General features: G+C 39.3%; 1 pseudogene; it reads left to right on the top strand.

The window, feature by feature from the left end:
• The first annotated feature begins 5,559 nt into the window (after positions 1 to 5,559).
• Positions 5,560 to 11,473, top strand: LOC127209814 (ubiquitin-conjugating enzyme E2 C-like; annotated as a pseudogene).
• Positions 11,474 to 17,502: the final 6,029 nt, after the last annotated feature.

Below are 17,502 nucleotides of genomic sequence, written 5' to 3'. Positions count from 1 at the left end.
CTCACTGAAGGATAAGTTATTGAAACAGAAACTAAACCGAGAAATAACATCATTATCCAATGCCATGGGTCAAATGGATCTAATAGATATCTATAGAACCTTTCACCCAAACAAGAAAGAATATACTTTCTTCTCTGCACCCCATGGAACCTTCTCCAAAATTGATCACATCGTAGGTCACAAAGCAAGCCTCAATAGATACAAGAGGATTGAAATAATACCTTGTATCCTATCAGATCACCATGCTCTTAGGCTGCAATTCAACAACAACAGAAATAACAAAAAGCCTATACGTACGTGGAAACTAAACAGCTCTCTGCTAAATGACACCTGGGTCAGGGAAGAAATAAAGAAAGAAATCAAGGAGTTTCTGAAATTCAATGAAAATGAAGGAACAACATACGCAGATTTGTGGGATACATTGAAAGTAGTGCTAAGAGGAAAATTCATAGCACTAAGTGCCTTTAAAAAGAAACTGGAAACATCGCAACATAAGCATCTTAACAACACAACTGGGAGCCCTAGGAAAAAAAGAAGCAGAAACACCCAAAAGGAGTAGACATCTGGAAATAATCAAACTCAGGGCTGAAATTAACAAATTAGAAACTAAGAAAACAGTCCAAAGAATCAACAAAACCAAGAGCTGGTTCTTTGAGAAAATCAACAAGATAGACAGACTGTTAGCCAAACTAACTAAAAGGCAGAGAGACATTATTGAAATCAACAAAATCAGAAATTAAAAAAGGAGACATAACATCAGACACCGAAGAAATACAAAGAATCATAAGATCCTACTTAGAAGGCATATATGCCACAAAATTTGAAAATCTAAGGGAATTGGATGATTTTCTTGATCAATTTCACTTGCCAAAGTTGAGTGAAGAACAGATAAACGAGCTAAATAGTCCCATTTCCCCTACAGAAATAGAAGCAATCATTGATAGTCTCCCAACCTAAAAAAGCCCAGGGCCAGATGGTTTCAGTGCAGAATTCTACCAGACCTTCAAGGGTGAGCTAATACCGATACTCTTCAAGCTACTCCAAAAGATAGAAATGGATGGAACATTACCAAATTCATTCTATGAGGACATAGTCTCATTGATACCTAAACCTCACAAAGACTCAACAAAGAAAGAGAATTTCAGACCAATTTCTCTTATGAACATGGATGCAAAACTAAATAAAATACTTGCAAAACGAATACAAGAACACATCAAAGATATCATTCATCATGACCAAGTAGGCTTCATTCCAGGCATGCAGGGATGGTTTAATATATGGAAATCCATTAATGTAATCCACCATATAAACAAACTGAAAATAAAAAACCACATGATCATCTCTTTAGATGCAGAGAAAGCATTTGATAAAATCCAACCCCCATTCATGTTTAAAGTTTTAGAGAGATCGGGGATACAAGGCACTTTCCTCAACATAATAAAGGCTATATACAGCAAGCCAATAGCCAAAACCAAAGTAAATGGTGAGATACTCAAAGAAATTCCTCTAAAATCGGGAACAAGGCAAGGCTGCCCACTCTCTTCATATTTCCTCAATATAGTACTCGAAGTTCTAGCCAGAGCAATAAGACAACAAAAAGAGATCAAGGGTATCCAAATGGGAAAGGAGGAAGTCAAATTATGCCTATTTGCAGATGATATGATAGTGTACATAAGTGACCCTCAAAATTCCACCAGAGAACTCCTAAAGCTGATAAACACCTTCAGCAAATTGGCTGGATACAAAATTAACTCAAAAAAGTCTGTAGCCTTCCTATACACAAATGACAAGCTTGCAGAGGAAGACATTAGGAAAGCCACACCCTTCACATTAGCTACAAGCAATATAAAATATTTAACTAAGCAAGTGACGGACTTGTTTGAAAAATTTTTCAAAACTCTGAAGAAAGAGATTAAAGATGACATGAGAAGATGGCATGATCTTCCTTGCTCATGGATCGGGAGAATTAGCATAGTAAAAATGGCCATCCTACCAAAAGCAATCTACAGATTCAATGCAATCCCTATCAAAATACCTACACAATTTTTTTAAAGACACTGAAAGTTCAATTCTGAACTTCATATGGAAAAACAAAAAACCCAGAATTGCTAAAACAATCTTGTACAATAAAAGGTGCTCCGGAAGAATCTCTATACCTGATCTCAAACTGTACTATAAAGCAATAGTAATTAAAACAGCATGGTACTGGCACAGCAACAGGGTGGTTGATCAGTGGAATCGAATCGAAGACCCAGATATGAATCCACACACATATGGTCACTTGATTTTTGACAAAGATGCCAAATCCATTCAATGGAAAAAGGATAGCATCTTCAACAAATTGTCCTGGTCTAACTGGAGGTCTATGTGTAAAAAAATGAAACTGGACCCATATTTGTCACCTTGTACAAAACTCAAATCCAAGTGGATTAAAGACCTCAACATAAAACCAGAGACACTAAGTCACTTAGAAGAAAAAATTGGGGAAGAGCCTGGAACATATTGGCACAGGAGACAACTTCCTGAACAGAACACCAACGACCTAAGCCTTAAGGTCAACAATTAATACATGGGATCTCATAAGGCTGAGAAGCTTTTGTAAGGCAGGAGACACTGTCAAGAGAACAAAGCGACAACCTACAGACTGGGAAAAGATCTTCACCAACCCTACATCTGACAAAGGTCTAATATACAAAATATATAAAGAACTCAAGAAATTAAACACCACCAAACCAAATAACCTAATTCAGAAATGGGGCTTGGAACTAAACAGAGAATTCTCAACAGAGGAATCTCAAAAGGCTGAGAAACACTTAAAGAAATGCTCAACCTCCTTAGTCATCAGGGAAATGCAAATCAAAACAACTCTGAGATTCCATCTTACACCCATCAGAATGGCTAAGATCAAAAATTCAAGTGACACCACATGCTGGCGAGAATGTGGGGAGAGAGGAACACTCCTACATTGCTGGTGGGAATGCAAACTAGTACAGCCACTTTGGAAATCTATCTGGTGCTATCTCAGAAAAATGGGAATAGGGCTTCCTCAAGACCCAGCTATTCCACACCTTGGAATACACCCAGAAGATGCTCCAGCACACAACAAGAAAATTTGCTCAACCATGTTCATAGCAGCCTTATTCATAATAGCCAGAACATGGAAACAGCCTAAGTGTCCATCAGTAGAAGAATGGATAAAGAAACTGTGGTACATATACACTATGGAATACTACTCAGCTATTAAAAACAAGGAATTCCCAAAATTTGTGAATAAATGGATTGAGCTAGAAATGATCCTAATGAGTGAGTTAACCCAAAAGCAGAAGGACTCAAATGGTATATACTCACTTATATCTGCATACTAGCCCAAGGGGCATGTCCCATGAAAGCCTTCACTTACCAGGAAACTGGGATAGGGGAGGGCATCCTATTGGGACTCTAAATGAGAGAAGCATGGGAGAATAGCAAAGTAGAAGGATCCAGAGGGTCCTAGAAACCTACAAGTAGAACATTATGATCGGCAGATTTGGGCCCAGGGGTCCTGCTCAAACTAAGGCACCAGCCAAGGGACAATACAGGTGGTAAACTTTAAGCCCCTACCCAGATCTAGCCAATGGTCAGAACATTCTCCACAGTTGAGTGGAGAGTGGGATATGACTTTTTCACGTACTCTGGTGCCTCACATTTGACCATGTCCCCTGGAGGGGGAGACCTGGTTACACTCAGAGGAAGGACAGTAGGTTACCAAGAAGAGACTTGATACCCTGTGAGCATATACAGGGGGATGAAATTGCCCTCAGAAACAGTCATAGGGGAGGGGAATAAGGGGAAAATGGGAGGGAGGAAAGAATAGGAGGATACAAGGGATGGGATAAACATTGAGATGTAACAAGAATAAATTAATAAAAAAATTTTTTTAAGTGAAAAAAAAAAAACCACCCAAATGATGACCAAGAAAATGCAAACATATGACTGAATGAAATGATGAAGACAATTCAGGATTTGGAAACTGAATTGAATACTGAAGGAACCTCAAGCTGAAATTGAGATGGTATTGAAAGATTTAATAACCTAATGACAACACTGAAGGCAAAGCATTATAAGTAGAATGGATTAAGTAAAGGAAAAAATCAGGACTTGATAAAGTGGAAAAATAGGATTATTCAAGCAAAGAATATGAAAAATTTTAATCATAAAAGAAACACACCAGAACTGTGGAGCATTGTAAAAAGAACAAACCTTTGAATTACAAGCTTGGATGAAGGCGAAGAATCATAGATCAGATCTGTCATAGGCCAGATCTCCAACAGGATCATAGAAAAAAATTCCCCCAATTCAGGAAATACCCATATAGAGGCAAACAGAAGTGTAAATAGACATGATAAGACAAGAAATCTTACATGACATATTATAGTTAAAATACTGAATAAATTAACAAAGAGGCTATTGGAAGTTGTGAAAGTAAAATTAGGAAAACAAAGTCACATACACAGGAAACACCATTAGACTAACACCTCATTTCTTTTTTAAATAATATTTTTATTTTTACATATACATTTATATTATTATACATACATAATATAAACTGCATAGAGTGAGAAGAACCATGGAACATTCATCAATTATATTATTATATTAATGTTACATTCATAGTTTTTTTTTTTTTTTTTTTTTTTTTTTTTTTTTTTTTTTTTTTTTTGGCTATTTGTATTTGGCAACCTTGTAGAAAATATTTTCCTACCTTGGTGAGTCTAAAATTCTGAATGTAAATCAACATCTATCATATCTCATCTCTATCAACCTAAAACATCTATCTAGACCTAAAAACATCTTAACTCCTAAACAATTAAACTTAATTGTGAAGCTAAACTATTTGGTCTTCAATCCCGTCAGAGACTTGAGAAGGAATAAAATTAATTACCTGAATAAACAGGAAGTGCAGATTAGCAGCTTCCAAATTGGAAAAAAAAAAGAGAGAGAGAGAGATGACAGAGACAGTTTGCTGCCTAAAAAATCACCCCATATATTCCTATAACATTGGAGCATCATCTTCAGTGCAACACCCATAAACTGCAGCCCATGCCCTGTGCTCCATTTCCCAGCCCACAGCTCTGCTTGCTTTTCTGGAGGTCGGCTTGCATCAGGGATATCAGATAAGTCTCTCCCCACTCCAAGACCTGCCTGCCAACTCCTTTGAAAGTATTCCCAACAGTGATAAATTGTTCCCCATACCCTGTGCTCCATTTCTTACCCTACAGTACTGCCTGCATTCCTGGAGGCCTGCCAACACTGGGGATCCCGGGCCATACTGGTACTAGGGACCCCAGAGGCAAAGGTAGTACCCAAAATACCAGAGGCCATGGAGTCCACAAAAACCGCAGGAAAAACACTCTACTAGATCTGAAGATTAGCTAGTCACCAGAATTCTAGGCCACTCAGGATAGTAGACAGAGAAGAAACAGAAACTGGAGCGGGGGGGGGGGGGCATCCCAAAATACCCATCCAACAAAGATAAACTCAGAAATCAGCATCTAAACCTGTAATAATTGCAAAACCCAGATGGCTAAAGGCCAGTGTAAAAACACAATCAACAGCAGCCCAGGTAATATGGCATCACAAAGAGCCCAGTGATCCTACTACAGCGGGACCTCATCCACAGATGCACTTCATCCACAGATGCACCAGAAAGTGGCCTTAAGTCTTATGAAGATGGTAGAGACCTTTAAAGACAAAATGAGTAAATCCCTTAATGAAATACAGAAAAATACAACCAAACAGGTGAAGGAAAGGAATAAAACTGTTGAAGACCTGAAAATGGAAATAGAAGCAATAAAGAAAACACAGTCTGGAGATGAAAAACTTAGGTAAGAGAACAGGGACTACAGAATACAAGAGATGGAAAAGGAAAAAAAAATAAACTGGTACATCAGTCAAAGAAAAGGTTAAATCTAAAAAGTTCTTGACATAAAACATCTGGGAAATCTGGGACCAAACTTAGAATAAATAATAGGAGTAGAGGAGGGAAAAGATTCCCAGCTCAAAGGTGCAGAAAATATTTCAATGAACTCATAGAAGAAAATTTCTCTGACATAAAGAGATGCCCATAAATATATAATAAGCTTATATAACATCAAATAGATTTGACCAGAAAGGAAAATTCTCCTGCCACATAATAATCAAAGCACCAAATGGACAGAACAAAGAAATAATATATTGAAAGTTGCAAGGGAAAAAGGCCAAGTAACATTTAGAGGCATACCTATCAGAATTACATTACACACGACTTCTCAGCAGAGACTCTAAAAGTCAGAAGGGCCTGGACAGATGTCTAGCAGTCTCTAAGAGACCACAGATGCCACCCCAGACTTCTATACTCAGAAAAACTTTCAATCACCATAGAGGGGAAAAAATAAGATATTCCATGACAAAAAATTACATTTAAATAATATATATGCACAAATCCAACCCTACAGAAAATACTAGAAGAAAAACTCCAACCCAAGGAAGCTAACTACACCCAAGAAAACACAGGATATAAATAATTCCACACCAGCAAAAACAAAAGAAGGGACATAAATGCATGTGTGTGCACATGCACACATGCATGCACACGCACACACACACACACACACACACACACACACACACACACACTACCATCAACAAAATTAAAATAAATGGAATTCACAGTCATTCGTCACTACTATCTCTCATCATAAATGGATACCAGCTAACAGAATGGATGCAAAAAACAGGATCCATCATTCTGCTGCATACAAGAAACACATCTCATCATCAAAGATAGAAATTACCTCAGAGTAAAGGTCTGGAAAAAGATTTTTCAAGCAAACAGAGCTGAGAAGCAAGCTGGAGTAGCTGTCCTAATATCTCATATAATAGTCTTCCAAACAAAATTAGTCAAAAGAAATGGAAAAGACACTTCATACTCATTGAAGGAAAAGTCCACTAAGATGATGTTTCAGTTCTGAATATCTATGCCCCAAATGCAAGGACACCCACATTTGTAAAATAAAAATTACTAAAGCTTAAATCACTCATCAAACCTCACACTTTAATAGTGAGAGAGTCCAAAACCCTCTTACTAATGGGCAGATCATCCAGTCAAAAACTGAAAAAAGAAATAATTAAACTGACAGATGTTATGAATAAAATGAACCTAACAGATATCTACAGAACATTTCACCCAAACACAAAAGAATAAACCTTCTTGTCAACACCTCATGGAACATTCTTAAAAACTGACGATATACTTGAAGAAAATCAAAATAAGCCCCTATACCTTATCAGACCACTATGAATTAAAGCTGTACTTCAACAACAACAGAAAGCCTGTAAACCCATAGAAAACAAACAGCTCCCTACTCTATGACCACTTGGTCAAGGAAGAAATAGAGAAAGAAATTAAAGGCTTTCTAGAACTTGGTGAAAGTGAAGGCACAACATACCCAAACCCATGAGACATGATGAAAGCAGTGCTAAGAGCAATGTTCATAGCACTAAGTGCCATCATAAAAAAAAATTAGTGAAATCCTATACTAGCAACTTAACAGCACACCTGAAAGCTCTAGAACTAAAAGAAGCAAACACACTGAAGAGGAGTAGATGGTAAGAAATAATTGAGCTCGGGGCTGAAATCACTAAGTTAGAAACAGAGAGAACAGTACAAAGAATCAACAATCAACAAAAGAAAGAGTTGGTTCTTTGAGAAAATCAACAAGATAAACCAACCCTTAGCCAAACTAAAGGACAGAGACAGGATATCCAAATTAAAAAAAGAAATAAAAAGAGGGACATAAACACTGAGGAAATTCAATGAATCATTAGGTCTTACTTCAAAAACCTGTACCCTCAAAATTGGAAAATCTAAACAAGATCAGGTAAGTAATTTAAATAGGGCCTATCACCCCTAACAAAATAGAAGTACTCATTACAAATCTCCCAACCCCCCCCCCCCCCCCCCCGCCAAAGAAAAAACCCAGGGCCTACAAACTCTTTGTGTTTGTAGCCCAGGGTTTTAGTGCAGAAAAATTATTTCACAAAGTTAAAAAAAAAAAAAAAAAGAAGGATCACTACCAATTTTACCTTATGAGGCTACAGTCACCCTGACATAAACCATACTAAGACTCAGCCAAGAAAGACAATTTCACACCAATCTCCTTTACGAACGTCTATGCAAAAATACTCTGTAAAACACTGCAGCCAGGCAGGCTGGGTGGATAACCAGAATTGACACATAACAAGGTCTTAAACTCAGAGTGTAAATGAAGTGCTTCACACAAAGCCCATAGCTATTTCTTCTTCTGATTATCACAATTCACCAAAGGAGAAGCCAGGAATTCACGCTTGTGGAGTGGCAGGGTGCATGCTTAGAAAGGATGAGAATCAGAACACAGCCAGGAGAATCCACAGTTGAGCGGGCTCTGTTTTTGTGGGCTTTCTGCTCTGTGACAATCACTGGATGTCATATTTGCCATCTGTTACATCAGAGAAACATTGAGTTAACTGAGTTCTGAGTCTCTTCCTTCTCTAAATAAAGTCCTCTGCTTAACAATTGTCTTATTTGTTTTTCTGATGTGATAAAATATCTTGGAAAAACAATAGCAACAAAGGGGGAAGTGCTTACTTTATCTCACAGCTCAGTATACAGTACACTGTGGCCGGGAAATCAAGGCAGCAGGAGCTAGAGGAGCTGGTCACATCATATCCATGTGATGGATACTTTGTCTACTGGACATAATCTAGAATGGCATGGGAAGAGAATGTCAGTGATGGATTGTCTAGGTTATCTTGAGGTGATACTCTACACTGCATTAACTGAGGTAAGAAGACCTGGCCATTAGAAATGTCTCCATTTCCTGTGTTTAGGGTCTGGGTTGCAAAAGAGTGCAGAAACTGAGCCAAGCAATAGCATGCAAGCTCTCTCTCTCGCTCTCTCTCTCTCTCTCTCTCTCTCTCTCTCTCTCTCTCTCTCTCTCTCTCTCTCTCTGTCTTGTTTTTGTTTTTGATTGTAGTTGATTGTGGTTGTGACTACAAACAGCTTCAACTTTCAAGATCCTACCATTTTTATATCCTTGAAATGACAGACTGTAACTTGTAATTATGAACTAAACCCTCTCTCTCATGAGTTGGTTTTGTCAGAATAGTTTGTCACTGCAACTGGAAAGGAAACCACAATAATCCACAGTCTAAACTCAGGCAGAAGGGAATGAGCACATGCTTGCTCAGTTTCCCTACTTTATAGACCATGATGCCTGCCTGTGGGATGGTTCCACCCACAGGTAAAATGGGTCACATCACACCAGTTCACATAATCAAGATCATATCCCAGGCAAACGGAGGCCCATACCCCAAAGGACATGAGATTTTCTCAAGGTGTCAATTTTCAATTGAATCTACAGATTCAACACAATTCCCATCAAAATTACAATAAAATTCTTTACAGATCTTAAAAGAACAATATTCAACCTCATATAAAAAAACAAAAGACATAGGCCAGCTAAAATAATCCTGTGCAAAAACAAACAAACAAAAACAAAAAAACTTCTGGAGGTATCACCATCCCTGGTTTCAAGCTGTACTACAGAGAAATAGTAGTTAAAACCACATGGTATTGACATAAAACCAGATAGGATGATCAATGGAATTTAATCAAAGACCCAGAAGTAAATCCTCACACCTATAGACACCTGATTTTTGACAAAGAAGCCAAAAATATACAACGGAAAAAAGAAAGCATCCTCAGGCAAACAGGCTGGTCTAACTGTATGTTTGCATATAAAAACGCAAATATATCCATATCTTAGCCCTGCACAAAACTCAAGGCCAAGTGGATCAAAGATCCCAAGATAAAACCAGATACACCAAACCTGTTAGAAGAGAACGTGGACCAGAGTACGTGAGAAAGTCATATCCCACTCTCCACTCAACTGTGGAGAATGTTCTGACCGTTGGCTAAATCTGGGTAGGGGCTTAAAGTTTACCGCCTGTATTATCCTTGGCTGGTGCCTTAGTTTGAGCGGGACCCCTGGGCCCAAATCTGCCTATCATAATGTTCTACTTGTAGGTTTCTAGGACCCTCTGGATCCTTCTACTTTGCTATTCTCCCATGCTTCTCTCATTTAGAGTCCCAATAGGATGTCCTCCCCTCTGTCCCAGTTTCCTGGTAAGTGAAGGCTTTCGTGGGACATGCCCCTTGGGCTAGTATGCAGATATAAGTGAGTATATACCATTTGAGTCTTTCTGCTTCTGGGTTAACTCACTCATTATGATCATTTCTAGCTCAATCCATTTATCCACAAATTTCGGGAATTCCTTGTTTTTAATAGACCATGTCCCCTGGAGGGGGAGACCTGGTGGCACTCAGAGGAAGGACAGCAGGTTGCCAAGAAGAGACTTGATACCCTAGGAGCATATACAGGGGGAGGTAATCCCCCTCAGGAACAGTCATAGGGGAGGGGAATAATGGGAAAATGAAGGTGGGGGGAGAATGGGAGAATACAAAGGATGGGATAAACATTGAGATGGACCAGAATAAATTAATAAAAAAAAGAAATAAAAAAAAAATAACAAGAAAAAAAAAAGAGAAAGTGGAGAATAGCCTTGAATGCATACGCACAGGGGACAACTTCCTGAACAGAACACCAGTCACTCAGGCACTAAGATTAGCAATTAATAAATGAGATTTCATGAAACTGAAAAGCTTCTGTAAGGCAAAGGACATCGTCAAAAGGTCAGAATGGCTGCCCACGAGGCTTCAACTCTGCATAAAGAAGTACAGGCAACTGCATAAAGCTGGGAGTGGGAGAGGTTGTCCTGCCCAGGGAAGAGTACTCCAATTAGTTGTCTGGTGACAAACAGTCAGCCTTGAAAACATATATGAGCTTCCCTCCCATCTCTGCACTCTGTCAGTGCCAGGGCCACTTAGCCTTTCAAAACTGTGAGCCAACTGCCACCAGCTTCACATCTATCTGCAGGGGACCTGAGTCACCCTGGGCCCATTGGGCAAGGGGCCACAGCAAGAGCTTATGACTCTCATTTCCTGCTGGTGACTCTCATGATGTCTGGTGCAAACAAATTTCCGCCTTCTCTGAATCAGACAACCTGTTCAAATGAGTAGGGACCATCCATGGAACCGCTGACATAGTATATGAATACCTAAGGTTTAAACTCTCTCTAAAGTTCCCTAGTGGCTACCCTTACAACACACCCACAGTGAAATTCCTCACACCCTGCCACCACCCTAACATGGACACCAGAGCAATGTCTGCCTGGACATCCTCAAGGATAAGTGGTCTGTACTATCTGATATCAGGGCCATCCAAAGCCTGCTATGGGGATCCCCACATCGATAGCCCTCTGAACACATGCTGCAGAGCCTGGGAAGAACCCCACAGCATTTCAGAAGTATCTGCAGGAAACCTATTCAAAGCAAGTCTCTAGTCAAGAGCCCTGACACAAGCTGTCTGGCCTCTCTTTTGTGTTGTCTGTTTTCTTAGATGGTCTGTCCATTACTTGCTTTCTAAGCTGCAGTACTATTTTGTTTTTGTTTTTAAAGTTGGCTTGAGCTCTTACAATGTATATGAAGTAAATGTACATTGTTTATGGGTTAGATGATTTTAGGTCTATACAGATGTTTTAAGTTAATAGAGATGAGATATGATACACATTGATTTTCATTCAGAATTTTAGATTCACCAAGATAAGAAAGATGTTTTCTTCAAGTTTTCCAAATACAAATAGCCAAATCACTATGAATATAACATTTATATAATTCCTTATTCTTTCAGGAATTTTATTTTATTTATGTGTAATAACATAAATGTATATATAAAAATAATAAAAAGAAAACACATAATAACAAGTAACATTACATGAACTCAACAGGTTATATTTAAAAATATGTATATATCCAAATAATTATTTGCATGTAATGACAATTATTGAGGGGCAGCCATGAATCTGAAGGAGAGCACAGAGGGGTATGTGGAATGGTTTGAATGAAGGAAAGGGAAGGAGTAATGTTGTAATTAAATTACAATCTCAAAATCAAACAAAACAGAGAAAGAAGGATATATGCTTATGTTTAAGTTCTTGTTGACAACCTTGGCTTAATCAATCCCTGCACTTTGTGTTTAAGCCCCGATATTCTGCTTCCCATGTGCTCCCCTATATCAGCCGGCTTCCCGTTGTTGGTTTTTATTGTCTTTCATTGAGACTTTAATTTCCAGAATCCTTGATCTTGGCTTTTCTTCAGAAATTCTGAATTCTATTATATTGCATTGAAGAGTTCTTTATTTCATTCAGATCTTTGGTTTGTTCTTCCTGGGATGTATTTGTGTCTTCCTTTTTTCTGAGTTATTAAAACAACTCTGAGATTCCATCTTACACCCATTAGAATGGCTAAGATCAAAAATTCAAGAGACATCACATGATGGCGAGGATGTGGGGAGAGAGGAATACTCCTTCATTGCTGGTGGGAATGCAAACTAGTACAGCCACTTTGGAAATCTATCTGGTGCTATCTCAGAAAAATGGGAATAGGGCTTCCTCAAGACCCAGCTATTCCACACCTTGGAATACACCCAGAAGATGCTCCAGCACACAACAAGAAAATTTGCTCAACCATGTTCATAGCAGCCTTATTCATAATAGCCAGAACATGGAAACAGCCTAAGTGTCCATCAGTAGAAGAATGGATAAAGAAACTGTGGTACATATACACTATGGAATACTACTCAGCTATTAAAAACAAGGAATTCCCAAAATTTGTGAATAAATGGATTGAGCTAGAAATGATCCTAATGAGTGAGTTAACCCAGAAGCAGAAAGAATCAAATGGTATATACTCACTTATATGTGCATACTAGCCCAAGGGGCATGTCCCACAAAAGCCTTCACTTACCAGGAAACTGGGACAGAGGGGAGGACATCCTATTGGGACTCTAGATGAGAGAAGCATGGGAGATAGCAAAGTAGAAGGTTCCAGAGAGTCCTAGAAACCTACAAGTAGAACATTATGATAGGCAGATTTGGGCCCAGGGGTCCCGCTCAAACTAAGGCACCAGCCAAGGACAATACAGGTGGTAAACTTTAAGGCCCTACCCAGATCTAGCCAATGGTCAGAACACTCTCCACAGTCGAGTGGAGAGTGAGATATGACTTTCTCACATACTCTGGTGCCTCACATTTGACCATGTCCCCTGGAGGGGGAGACCTGGTGGCACTCAGAGGAAGGACAGCAGGTTGCCAAGAAGAGACTTGATACCCTATGAGCATATACAGGGGGAGGTAATCCCCCTCAGGAACAGTCATAGGGGAGGGGAATAATGGGAAAATGGGGGGGGGGAGGAAGAATGGGAGGATACAAGAGATGGGATAACCATTGAGATGTAACAAGAATAAATTAATAAAAAAATTAAAAATAAATAAATAAATAAAAACATATTCACGATGATTTTTTTTTTTTAATGTTTGGATGTTCTAAGTCATTCTCATTAGTAGCTATAGCTTCTGAGTTCATAATTTCTTTATTACTTTCTTTCTCTTTTTGTTCAAGTCTTCCTCCTTTTCCCCATTGTATTGTGTACAATTTTAATCATGGTACTAAGTTGTAGTAGGGCCAAGGAATGTTGCTTTCCTATGTCAGAATGGTATTCAGAGGTCTGGGCTCTATCTCTAGTCATCCTGAAACTCAGCTACTGTGTGGAATAACAACTACATTCCAGGAGCCAGTGCGACCTTGGCCAGTCCCTGCTTCTGTCACTGCTGTGTGGTGTAGCTCCCTGCCCTATTAGAGGTCAGCTCTAATATGATCCTTGCTATTTGTTGTATATCCCTATGCACCTTGGTGGCCTTCCTTAGACCTGTTCTGGATTGCTTCCTCTGCCACATTTATGGGTCTCTTTGCACCTGGTCACAATACCTTAAGTCAGAATATGCCCTGTTCCTAATTCCATAGCTTCCACCCTGCGTTGTGGTTATCTATGCCTGCATGCTCCGCTCTGGGTTAGTACTGGCCTATTCTGTGACTCTGTCTCAGTTTGTAGGACCTTTCAAAGTTGGGTACCCCATCCTGGGTGAGGTCTGAAATGCTTTGACTTTTACAGACTCTTCCACCATGTGGCAGCCTTGTTTTCCTGGATTTTCTCTTGTGCTTCAGATTCTATTCATTCCACAGTTCAACAGCCTCCACCAGGTAGGTGGCCCTCCAGTAGCCTGAATACTCTTTCTTCCTGGTCATGTGTAGTCTGTTCCCCACCTCTGTTGCTGTTGCTTACTGGGTACGATACCCTAGGCCAGAAAATATTTAACAACATTCGGGAGATAGCCCTACAGGCACAACACATGATATCTTGACCTTTTTTCTTTTTTATCAGCATGGCTCGTTCACCTAAAAATACTCTATTGATATTGCCTGTCAGATAAAATCTTATCAAAGCAATGTCATTCAGTATAATGGTTTGGAAAAACATCCTGCTTAAGAACACCATGTAGGGCTTTGTTTTTAAATGCAAATACACAGCCATGAATAATGAGACACTGATGAAAACCACCATTTGATGAAAAAAAAAAAAAAAGTCACATTAAATATTAGGAGCTGCTGAGATGCTGCATAAGGCCGTAAGAAAATAATGTGGGAAAAGATCAGAGAATTTAAAGAAGACATCAACCATTTAAGGATTATCGGTGCAACAGATAGGCATGGTGTCTTACAGCACTTAGATTCCCAAGTTGGGAGAATTTCTGCAAGTTAGGGAACAATCTGCTCTGCACAGGGATTTCCACACCACTGTGGACCACAGAGTGAGATACTAAATCTATATTTCTTTCTTTCATTATTTCTGACCTCTGTTTCTCTGTGTCTCTCATCCATCCAATCATTTTTATTAGTTTGAGAATTTTACGTTTTCATTATGTCCATCCCTCCTCCAGCTTCTCCCAGATCCATTCTCTGCCACCCAACTTTATATCAATCTTTGAAAAAAAATCTACGGAGTCTAGTTTGTGTTGCCCATGTAGTATTGGGTGTGTGGCCTTCTACAGGAGCATTGGTCAACTTGCCAAAGGCTATACGCTTAGAGAAAACTGACTTTCTCTATCCTAGCAGCTATCAAATGCCAAAAGATCTTTAGATAAAAATGGGATTTTATGCCCACATCCATTCCTCATCATGACACTTGACCTGGTTTGAGCTTGTACAAGTCCTGTGTATACTGTTATTATGACTGTGTTTTCATATGCACATCTGCCCTGCTGCTATAGTCATCCGATATTTCCAACTCCCACTCTGTAATGGTACCTGAGCCCTTGGGAGGAGGTGTGATATAGGGGTCGCACATATGGCTAAAAAGTCTCAGTCTCTTACTCTCTGTACCTTGGCCAGTTGTAAGCCTGTATGATACTCACTATCAACTGAAGATAGGAGCTTCTCTGGTGAGGCCCAAGAGATGTGTTAATCTGTGGGTATAGCAAGAAGTCATTAGAAGTTGACTTAATGATATGTTTAGTTAGCAGAGTAATAATAGTAGGTTCCCCTCTAGGGGCTATGATCTGTCTAAAACATAGGTTTTCGACTCCATAATAGTGCCAGGCATGTGTTTCATCTTGTGGAGTGAAGCCTTCGATCCAGTCAGAAAACAATTGTTATTCACGTGATGTTCATGCCACTGTTGCACCAGTGGGCATGTCTTGCTAGTCATTCATTAATGTGACTCCCAGCGTTCACGGATGGGTATAACTGATGATTACTTTTTTTTCCTTCAGTGGCATGCATAGCATTTTCTAGCACTATGAAAGCTAGCTTTGTCAGTACTAACTTAATTTCTCCATTTTTTTTTTTTTTTAATGATCCAAGTATGTGGTGTCTGCAGCTGTAGGGACTCACCTTCAATTTCTGGTAGATAAACAAGAGCAATGGCAATAGTCTGTCATTTGGGGGTGAGTTTTTGGCACCTCACTGGCCAATTACAAAAAAAAAAAACTGTAAACCATTTCTGGCTCTGGCACTGGCACTAGCATTGGAATTTTTATTTATTAGCTTGTGGTGTCTAGTAGGGACATTACTCTCTTTCCGCCCAATTTTATAATGTGACTCTTTCTGTTCCATAATAGCTCTTTAGCCGTTTATAGCATCACATTCTGTCTTGGTGTGATTCTCTGTACCTATGTCAATAAGACCTCTCTGTCTCTGCTTCCCTGTTTTTCTCTTCCCTTCTTCCATTGTATCTCTAGTGCAGTAAAGGTAGTAGCGTGAGCTCACTTGGTTCATAATGATGTTCTGCTGCTGGTAACAGTGGATGCTACTGGCTAGAACCTGGGGTCCGGATCAAACCATTTCTGTAACATAGGCTGGATGCTCTTCCTGGTCTCTAAGCTTCAGGTCCTATTCTCTAGCCTCCAGGCCCCATATTTAATTCTGTGAGTTCATCAATGTCTTCTTAGTCATCAGATCCCTCGCTTAATGCATAAGAGCAGTTACTGCTGCTTATACCTGGATCTCTCATTGAGATACTGAAACTGCTACTCACAGAATTACACTGAAGATCAATGATAAAATAATTTTAATAACATGTTCATAATTTTAATGATCATAAAGCACACGAAGCACTAATAAACACCAAACTTAGGCTACAACTCCTCTTACTTGACCCTTCAGCCTCTCAGGAAACATGCTAGGGTCTGACCTCTAAGAAAACAACTGGACAATCTCAGAAATACATGGCCAGTTGGAAAAACCAAACTTCTATTTGATCCTGGACATAAAAGTTCTACACATAGAAATGAGAAAATAGTTTTCACTAGAGTATTGCCCATTATCTCAATTCAGTCACCTTTATAACAGGAGTGGATAAATTTTGGGTCACTCTATACAGGGGATCAATGCCAGCCAGGACACAGCAAGACACATGCTTTCTCTCATGGGCAGTACAAACTATTGCAACAGAAAGGATACTGGCATAGACTGCCTTATCAGGAATTCCTCAGAACCTCCTAACGAGGAAAATACAACCGGCCTCACAAGGTGTACCTATTTCCACCAGGTACACCTAATCAGGATAAAACAAGTTTTTTATCTGAAGCACACGATTCTCAGAAACTATTCAAGGAAAACAATAGTAAATTCGTTATTGGACCTTTGCTCCATTGCAACATCTCCTTTCAGTTTATAAATGGGATCGAACAATCTCAGAAACTCCTGTAAGCACTGTCTGGAAGCTTGTCTACTTATCCTAAGGGCTTTCTTGTCCTCCTCACACTCTAGGCTTAGCCTGCCATGACCATGAAGATTGTCTACTTTCTGATACCGATGTTCTGCTTTTGTTCACCATTGACAGCCCATGGTAAATGTCAGTAACTACTAGAGAAACTTCCCCAGGGCTGGGGTGGATGTGTTATGGAAAGTGGAGGGAAGGTAGTTCTAGGCCTGTGGGAAAAACAAAAGTGCATTCCATTGTTGGCTGATCTGAATCAGTACCCTTCAGA

Source organism: Acomys russatus, chromosome 27, assembly GCF_903995435.1.
Source record: "Acomys russatus chromosome 27, mAcoRus1.1, whole genome shotgun sequence".
Lineage (NCBI taxonomy): Eukaryota > Metazoa > Chordata > Mammalia > Rodentia > Muridae > Acomys > Acomys russatus.
The sequence above is the reverse complement of the archived record's forward strand: the minus strand, read 5'-3'. Positions and strand labels throughout refer to the sequence as shown.